Source organism: Pleurodeles waltl, chromosome 3_2 (genome assembly GCF_031143425.1).
Source record: "Pleurodeles waltl isolate 20211129_DDA chromosome 3_2, aPleWal1.hap1.20221129, whole genome shotgun sequence".
NCBI classification, from domain to species: Eukaryota; Metazoa; Chordata; class Amphibia; order Caudata; family Salamandridae; genus Pleurodeles; species Pleurodeles waltl.
In genome coordinates this window covers 128,736,864-128,744,873 of record NC_090441.1, presented here as the reverse complement: position 1 = coordinate 128,744,873, position 8,010 = coordinate 128,736,864, and the positions used below count along the sequence as shown (strand labels likewise).

Here is an 8,010-nt window from a genome sequence, read left to right as displayed (position 1 = left end):
TCTGCCATCTTGGAAACAGAGGTGCTGCTGGCACACTGGACTGCTCTGAGTGGCCAGTGCCACCAGGTGACGTCAGAGACTCCTTGTGATAGACTCCTTCAGGTGTTGCTAGCCTATCCTCTCTCCTAGGTAGCCAAACCCTCTTTTCTGGCTATTTAGGGTCTCTGTCTCTTGGGATTCCTTAGATAACGAATGCAAGAGCTCATCCGAGTTCCTCTGCATCTCTCTCTTCACCTTCTGATAAGGAATCGACTGCTGACCGCGCTGGAAGCCTGCAAACCTGCAACAAAGTAGCTAAGACGACTACTGCAACTCTGTAACGCTGATCCTGCCGCCTTCTCGACTGTTTTCCTGTTTGTGCATGCTGTCGGGGTAGTCTGCCTCCTCTCTGCACCAGAAGCTCCGAAGAAATCTCCCGTGGGTCGACGGAATCTTCCCCCTGCAACCGCAGGCACCAAAAAGCTGCATTACCGGTCCCTTGGGTCTCCTCTCAGCACAACGAGCGAGGTCCCTCGAATCCAGCAACTCTGTCCAAGTGGCCCCCACAGTCCAGTGACTCTTCAGTCCAAGTTTGGTGGAGGTAAGTCCTTGCCTCACCTCGCTGGGCTGCATTGCTGGGAACCGCGACTTTTGCAGCTACTCCGGGCCCTGTGCACTTCCGGCGGAAATCCTTCGTGCACAGCCAAGCCTGGGTCCACGGCACTCTAACCTGCATTGCACGACTTTCTAAGTTGGTCTCCGGCGATGTGGGACTCCTTTGTGTAACTTCGGGTGAGCACCATTTCATGCATCCTCGTAGTGCCTGTTTCTGGCACTTCTCCGGGTGCAACCTGCTGCTGAGAGGGCTCCTTGTCTTGCTCGACGTCCCCTCTCTCTCCTGGTCCAATTTGCGACCTCCTGGTCCCTCCAGGGCCACAGCAGCGTCCAAAAACGCTAACCGCACGATTTGCAGCTAGCAAGGCTTGTTGGCGTTCTTTCGGCGGGAAAACACTTCTGCACGACTCTCCACGGCGAGAGAGATCCGTTCACCAAAGGGGAAGTCTCTAGCCCTTTTCGTTCCTGCAGAAACCTCAGCTTCTTCTGTCCAGTAGAAGCTTCTTTGCACCCACAGCTGGCATTTCCTGGGCATATGCCCATCTCCGACTTGCTTGTGACTTTTGGACTTGGTCCCCTTGTTCCACAGGTACCCTAGATTGGAAATCCACAGTTGTTGCATTGTTGGTTTGTGTCTTTCCTGCATTATTCCTCTATCACGACTTCTTTGTCTTTTGGGGAACTTTAGTGCACTTTGCACTCATTTTTCAGGGTCTTGGGGAGGGCTAATTTTCTAACTCTCACTATTTTCTAATAGTCCCAGCGACCCTCTACAAGTTCACATAGGTTTGGGGTCCATTCGTGGTTCGCATTCCACTTTTGGAGTATATGGTTTGTGTTGCCCCTATCCCTATGTGTTCCCATTGCATCCTATTGTAACTATACATTGTTTGCACTGTTTTCTAAGACTATACTGCATATTTTGGCTATTGTGTATATATATCTTGTGTATATTTCCTATCCTCTCACTGAGGGTACACTCTAAGATACTTTGGCATATTGTCATAAAAATAAAGGCCCGTATTTATACTTTTTTTAGCGCCGCATTTGTGCCGCTTTTTGACGCAAAACGGCGCAAACCTACAAAATACAATGGCATTTTGCAAGTTTGCGCCGTTTTTGCGTCAAAAAACGACGCAAATGCGGCGCAAAAAAAGTATAAATACGGGCCAAAGTACCTTTATTTTTAGTATAACTGTGTATTGTGTTTTCTTATGATATTGTGCAAGTGACACTTGTGGTACTGTAGTAGCTTCACACGTCTCCTAGTTCAGCCTAAGCTGCTCTGCTAAGCTACCATTATCTATCAGCCTAAGCTGCTAGACACCCTATACACTAATAAGGGATAACTGGGCCTGGTGCAAGGTGCAAGTACCCCTTGGTACTCACTACAAGCCAGTCCAGCCTCCTACACATGGGCATTACGGTTAGTGATTCCATGCAACACCCATGGCTTTTGACACATCCCCAGATTACAAGACCCTGCAAAACTGGGGATTCACTAAAACCTTACGCCTCCCCAGGGGAGGCGCAACGAGGAGAAATATCATTATTTCTGCTCAGTTTTTCCTTTTTCTATGTGTGCTGCATTCTGCAAACAGGAATGTGCTGTATGCCATAGATAGGCGCCTCACTGTCTTTTGACGCAAGCTGCGCTAACCTGCGCCAAATCCCCAGAAATATGCCCAGTGGAGTAAAAGGGTGAGTTTGCGAAAGAGCCGCAGCCTGAAACTTGTGCATTGCACAACTCAAACAGTGGAGCCCTCGTCAGCTATCTATGTGTTAATGCAACCTTACATGTAAACAGCTTATTATACAGAATTGTTTGTTTTCAGGGAAAAGCCACCCCCTAAAACGTGCATTGCGCAAATCAACCAGTGGAGCCCTCTTCAGCTGTCTATATAATATTGCAACTTTATATGTAATCAAATGATCGTTTAGAATTGTTTGTTTTCAGGTAAAAACAGTAATACTTCAAGGCAATAAATCAAGGGTGAAGCAGGTTATTTTCATCGGCCGACCCCCTTGCGTCCATATTGATGAGGCGCACCTGCTGCAGGCTCCCACATATAAGGATATTGCAAGTGATGACGCAGAAAAAGAGGGTTCGACATATATTCATGTACACTGTGTAACCGACATATATATTGAAGTGTGATTTTAAGTAAAAGAAATAATGTACGAGGGAAATTGTGCCCTCGGGGTAGTTCGCCATCATTATAAACGAGCTTTATTAATCATGAAGTATTAAAAATGTACTAATCCGTCATAATCGCAAATGTATGCCATGATTTCTTGTTTGAAAACTGTTTTGCTTAGCTTAAATTTAGTACAGGCTTTGGCCTAGTTGCTTGGTTTCAAATTCTAACTGCGTGATTCTTTTTCCTTGAATTAATGAAATATATTCTTGCTTGAAGTTGTATTTTTCCAGTAGAAACTGGCTGGTACACTTATCTCCAAGGTTTCGTGCTAGGCCGGTTACATCCCTTTTGATACAAGGTCAGTCTCTGCAGGTGCGGACAATGAAGGTACAGATAGTAAAATAATTGGCAAACCATGATACAATTTGTGTTCCAAGGCGCCAAGGACAGTGTATGCATAAATGGGCGCTAGTAAAAGACAATTTTGATTGGACAATTTGAAGCCAACCTATGAACCCTCCAATGGAAGACCCTACAGAATTTGGAATGTTTCTTACTTAAACCCACCGGACAAAGAGAAGTCAGCCATTTTTCCTCGATGCCAGTTTGAAGCCTGATGCCAGACTCCATTTTGGACGACACCCTGATGCCCTTTTCTCTATCTGAGAGAAAGAGACTTTGAGAATTCTCACCCTAGAGACTTTAACTTTGATTTGCCCCCGTCTTGCCCATGCAGTAACTTTGCCCCATTCTCCTTGCCGCTGCAAGGGAGCTTGCCCTTAACTTTGCCCCCTTTTGAAACTTGCCCCATGCTGATCAACCGGTACCTGAAGGACGAAGACTTTTCTTGAATGCTGATTGTATTTGGTAAATATGAAAGGATAAATGTATTATGCATTGTGTTTTTCCTTTTAGGTACCAACTGCTATTTTGATAGGATCCTAGCTAGAAGTTTTCCAAATTTGTGTTGACTAAATTCGTTTTGCATGAAGTCCCACATGCCAATGCTAATTAGAGGTTAGTCGAGGTATTCATTCAATGTACCATGAAGAATTGAAATCTTGTTATGCTGACCGAATGTATGCAATTAGTCAAATACAGTTAGTCACATTGGTGATCTGCATTGCTATAACAGAGTGTATCATTATTCAGATTTTACGTAGATTGCGTTTCTTCCGCCGTTATGGACAGCTGGTAATGTTCATATACATATATCAATTGGTTTTGAGACACATATATATCGTGCTAGCTTTGTTAATATAGGGAAATAAATTCACTAACTTTTAATAAACTGGTGTGGTTATTCATGACTGAAAGGTCATGGTGCGCAGAAATATCAACTGTTATTGATTTCTGATGTGTTATATTGATCTATTAATTGAGTATTGATTATCGATTACAACAGTCATTGATTATTGATTTGAGTGACTCGACTATTGAGGATGAGGAGAGCCCGACTCGGTTAAAAGATTCACCGACCTCCAACGTGTCCAGGTACGGGTAATTTATAAGGGCTGGACGCGTTATCACAAGTAACCTTGGATTTGCAAGATCTTAAAGAATTCGACTCTGGCCTTGGTTCTTTCCATGATCATGGAAGTCCTTCGTGATTCCCAATATCCTTATAATTTTTAACATGCAGCGATTTTACTGGGACTTTGTCGGATAAACCCACAGCACATGTCAGTAGAATTGCAGTCTTTAATCTTTCAGCGTTCCCCAGGCAGGCCGCCGTAAAGAAGCGTTGGCAAAGCCACCATACCCATAATGCACCGCTTGGAGGCAAAACCCCACTAATTACAGCAAAAGACAGTGACCACGAATCTATGAATATTAGTTTTGTCTTTCCCTTTAAAAACCTGTGCTAACATTCATTCACCTTTATTAGCCTCACAGCTCAAGATCACAAATCGTCTTGTGTCAATCAATATGGAGCATTCTAGGAACGAGCTACGCACCTTTTGAGTTGTTTTTGTTTTGTTTCTTCACTTTTAGTTTCTCTTTGTATAGTACTAATGATAAACCAGAGAGACAGATTTATTATTTTTTGAATGATTTCGTTTGCTACTGAGAACGAGAGGTGCGGGACTCAATTCTACAAGAGTATGTCATTGTTTTTTGGATGAAAATCGTACGTTTTCTAACCATCCCACAATATTAGGGCCACTGACCCGATACAGTCCACTTCCGCCAGCGGCTGTCGGCGCGACCTTAGCCTTTCGAGGTCGAATGTGTAAGTTCTTTGTCCTGGTGTGAGCTCTCAGTGGCTTTTAACCACGCCCACCGCACGCTCCTCACTATCACTCATTCATGGGCTTCCCTTTAAAAATTCTTTATCTACTTGGGGCGGTTTTGTTGCCGCCTTGCAGACAGCTGGTTACATGGATAATTAAAGGAGCAGAAATTACGATTTGACCATGGAAAATGTCTTGCAGCCTTTCCTGTCACGTGACCTGCGACTAAATTTGCATACCCATAATTCCTCTCACTGCTGGGCTCTCCGCTTGTTTCTTTCTGTGGCAACAAGTGTTTTATCAGTGTAAAGTATTACAACTATTATTATAACTTGGTTCTATTTCGAAGGGTTTTCTATGATGACCTTAGTAAACCTAGTCGCCCTGATAGTCTGTGGAACGGTGTTTCCCGGCGCAATAGTCGGCGGCTGCTATTAGCATACTCTGGTTTCTCTTCAAATCGAATAAATCTTTCGCCTTTTACTAAAGATTTCCGTGGAGAGGAACATTTAAGAGTTTCATTCAATTTTTGAAAGCCCTACCAAGAGTCGGGTTACCCTTATACTGTGAAAAAGAAATATTGTGAGATAAAATTTCTTATTTGAGTTTTAAGTTTCATCTATCTATGGAAACAGATAAGGGAAAGTTAGTTGAGAAATAAAACATTTAACTGTCCAATTTGTGTTTTATTTCTGGATCAGCTCTTTATTTTTCTCATTGATTATTGAAATATTATTCAAATATCTTCTTTGACTTAATTGTAAAGGTCTGTTAAAATATATATTATAAACATATATATATATGTGTGTGTGTCAAATGTATGTATATTTATTTCAATTTCAATTTTTTTTTCAATTCAATTTCCAGCTTTATTTCGGTAAAACAATACCATAAAAGCATACTGGCAAAATTCTTACATTTCTAAAAGGAACAAAAACACTTTTTAAAAGAAAGAAAAAAGACAAAGGACAAAAAAAAGAGAAGAAAAAAAAAAAAATTGCACTAAAAACAGATCGAGACCAGGGCTCCCTCAGGGCCATACAGTGCAAATAGGCAAGTTATGGGTATAGATGTTGTTAAAAATCAACAATTAATCCATAAAACACTATAAAATATACAGTACACATCATCATGCAAATCACCATATAAATATTATAAAATTTTATAAAATTCCCCTAAAATATAAACCTTTATACAAAAGACAGTTAAAAATTGGTATCTCAGTAGTAGTAGAATTAACTATGGACTAGCTCAAAAAGTGACCATTATGAAAATAGGATATATGCTTTTGAATGATTATTTGCCTCTAGTAGGTTCAAGTTGCCTCTACAATCTTAGCAGTATAGATACCATCATCACGTGAGGGGTTATTTGACTTAATTTTTAAGAAATGATTAACAATCCCTAGGGCCCAACGTTTCCTTTCTTTCTTGCGTGCCTATATTACTTAGAGGTCATATGCAATCAAGTAATACAAAAAGGCACATTGTTCTAGCAGCAGCTAATATTCACTTAACTACTAGAGACAAGTTATCTGATGTTGGTCTTAAAAACAATAGATAAAAGTCGATTACAGTATTTCATTTGTAGGACCCATAAAATTTACCTCCCGTGCCATCAGGCACTTGTTTGCCTAACTAAGAGGAGATTTTTTGGGATAAAAGTAGATAAATATCAGAATCCAGGAGCAAGTTTCATAGGTGACAATGACCATTCTAGGTAACTTAATCAACCTCCCAGTAACTACGGTCCTCCCGGGCATAGACAATGTCCCCTGGGCTAGATATATCCTTGGCTGATTGTAGGTCCCAAGGCCATTGAATTGCAGAGGGTGACTCCCAATTATCGATTTCAGGACCATAGGTTAAGTTTGGGAGTTTTGCCTGAATTAAAGCGCCTACAACCTCAGGCCCGCCTTGTCTCTGATGAATGAAATTGCTATTAAGAATCGGCTTAGACCAAAAACAACATATGGTGTCGAGCTGGATCTCAAGAATCTGGCAGCTTCATTGTGGTTCCTGATTCCAGCATCCCTGCAGATGGGTCGGATCCATTTCTTCCTTAGTTTATCGTAGGCAATGCAATTTAAAAGGACATGATCCGTCGTTTCTGGTGTCTCCATATTACATAGCTCGCAGGTCGCCTCATGATTACTCCCATTCAGGAGGCCCCATTTAACGGTAAAAGCCTTGACCTGGAGAATCCCATATCGATACTTCATAAATAAAACTTTTGCTCGTCTAGGTTGAATAGTATCGATCCATTCCTCAGCGCTCGGTAATGGTTTAAAATCCAGAAAACTTAAGGTTAGTCTACCTGAATCTTTGCTATGAAAAGGGCTATTAAAGATGAAGTCCCAAAATACTTGCTTTAGTCGGATCTTTGATTGGGTTGTGAGTATATGCGGTTCATCCCAATAGAATTTCAGCCCTAAATTGTAAAAGCTTTGCCTGATATAATGAAGCCACGGGAGGGAAATAGTCTTGTCCAAGCCCATGATCTCAATTAATGCTTGCCTGTATTGGATCAGTTCAGGGGTTGTCCAAAGTCTACACCAATAGAGCAGGGGCCTCAGGGCTGCCAATTTGCCTATTTGTTTCATATTAGTGTCATAGGCTAAGGGAATCAACGGAGTGGATGGAGGGAGGCCCAGTACCCCCCTCATGAAGTTATTTTCCTGAGTGGCCAATGGAGTTAGTTTTGTGAATCCCCAGAGTTCTGCGCCATACAGAGCAGCGGCCTGTGCTTTGCACCTATAGATCTCGAATACTGGTGACACAGTGCTCGACCTTGAACATTTGTAATTTTTACTAATTGCCATGGAGCTATGAGATAAGGAGATAGCAGCTTTGTTGATGTGCGGCGCCCATGACAATTTGGCATCAAGCAGTATCCCTAGGTAGTTGAAATTTTTAACTCGTTCCAGTACCTGCCCTCTAATCCAAATGTTTCTCTTGAGCGCTTTGTGGGGGTTAACAGTTAAGTATTTAGTCTTGTTTGCATTTATTTCTAACCCCTTCAAGCTGCAATACTCACTGAAT

At 41.9% G+C, this 8,010-nt stretch overlaps 1 non-coding gene across 1 annotated transcript; it reads left to right on the top strand.

The window, feature by feature from the left end:
* Positions 1-5,408: 5,408 nt before the first annotated feature.
* LOC138286789 (U5 spliceosomal RNA) lies at positions 5,409-5,524 on the top strand. The gene has a single exon (XR_011202066.1). It is a non-coding gene; the product is annotated as a U5 spliceosomal RNA (small nuclear RNA).
* Positions 5,525-8,010: the final 2,486 nt, after the last annotated feature.